Source organism: Littorina saxatilis, unplaced genomic scaffold (assembly GCF_037325665.1).
Source record: "Littorina saxatilis isolate snail1 unplaced genomic scaffold, US_GU_Lsax_2.0 scaffold_955, whole genome shotgun sequence".
In the NCBI taxonomy this organism is placed as follows: domain Eukaryota; kingdom Metazoa; phylum Mollusca; class Gastropoda; order Littorinimorpha; family Littorinidae; genus Littorina; species Littorina saxatilis.
This window is the reverse complement of record NW_027125923.1, coordinates 27,501-29,053: the sequence shown is the minus strand read 5'-3', so window position 1 is coordinate 29,053 and position 1,553 is coordinate 27,501. Positions and strand designations below refer to the sequence as shown.

The following is a 1,553-nucleotide window of genomic DNA, read 5'->3' as shown; positions in this document are numbered from 1 at the left end:
TTTGACTTGGTGTTCTTCTGTCTGATTTGACTTGGTGTTCTTCTGCCTGATTTGACTTGGTGTTCTTCTGCATGATTTGACTTGGTGTTCTTCTGGCTGATTTGACTTGGTGTTCTTCTGCCTGATTTGACTTGGTGTTCTTCTGCATGATATAACTTGGCGTTCCTCTGTCTGATTTGACTTGGTGTTATTCTACATGATATGACTTAGTGTTCTTCTGCCTGATTTGACTTGGTGTTCTTCTGCCTGATTTGACTTGGTGTTATTCTGCCTGATTTGACTTGGTGTTCTTCTGTCTGATTTGACTTGGTGTTCTTCTGCCTGATTTGACTTGGTGTTCTTCTGTCTGATTTGACTTGGTGTTCTTCTGTCTGATTTGACTTGGTGTTCTTCTGTCTGATTTGACTTGGTGTTCTTCTGCATGATATGACTTGGTGTTCTTCTGGCTGATTTGACTTGGTGTTATTCTACATGATTTGACTTGGTGTTTTTCTGTCTGATTTGACTTGCTGTTCTTCTGTCTGATGTGACTTGGTGTTTTTCTGCCTGATTTGACTTGGTGTTCTTCTGCCTGATTTGACTTGGTGTTATTCTACATGATTTGACTTGGTGTTCTTCTGCATGATATGACTTGGTGTGCCTTTTTCCTGATTTGACTTGGTGTTATTCTGTCTGATGTGACTTGGTGTTCTTCTGCCTGATTTGACTTGGTGTTCTTCTGCAGCCAGCAAACCAACCAACCAGCCAACAAACCAACCAACCAGCCAACAAACCAACCAACCAGCCAACAAACCAACCAACCAGCCACCAAACCAGCCAACCAGCCAACAAACCAACCAACCAGCCAACAAACCACCCAACCAGCCAACAAACCAACCAACCAGCCAGCAAACCAACCAGCCAACAAACCAACCAGCCAACAAACCAACCAACCAGCCAACAAACCAACCAACCAGCCAACAAACCAACCAACCAGCCAAAACACCAGCCAACCAGCCAACAAACCAACCAATCAGCCAACAAACCAACCAACCAGCCAACAAACCAACCAACCAGCCAGCAAACCAACCAACCGGCCAACAAACCAACCAACCAGCCAGCAAACCAACCAACCAGCCAACAAACCAACCAACCAGCCAACAAACCAACCAACCAGCCAACAAACCAACCAATCAGCCAACAAACCAACCAACCAGCCAACAAACCAACCAACCAGCCAACAAACCAACCAACCGGCCAACAAACCAACCAACCAGCCAACAAACCAACCAACCAGCCAACAAACCAACCAACCAGCCAACAAACCAGCCAACAAACCAACCAACCAGCCAACAGACCAACCAACCAGCCAACAAACCAACCAACCAGCCAACAAACCAATTAACCAGCCAACAAACCAACCAACCTGAACATCTGATCGTTTACTCAGAGGTAAGATTGTCTGTGTGTATGTGTTGGTCAGTATATCCTTGATACACTGGCTGTAATTTCATTTCTGCTTGTGTATATATGGTTTATTTATCAAATCAACTCGACTGCTAGTGTTCCAAAAA

The 1,553-nt window shown here is 44.7% G+C and overlaps 1 protein-coding gene across 2 annotated transcripts in view; it reads left to right on the top strand.

The window, feature by feature from the left end:
- Positions 1-515: 515 nt before the first annotated feature.
- The window catches only part of LOC138954377 (uncharacterized), a 24,285-nt gene continuing 23,247 nt past the window's right edge, over positions 516-1,553 (top strand). For both annotated transcript variants that reach the window (XM_070326241.1, XM_070326239.1), the window contains exon 1: positions 516-1,431. The gene's annotated coding sequence lies outside the window, so the exon portion shown is untranslated. The remainder of the gene's footprint in view (positions 1,432-1,553) is intronic.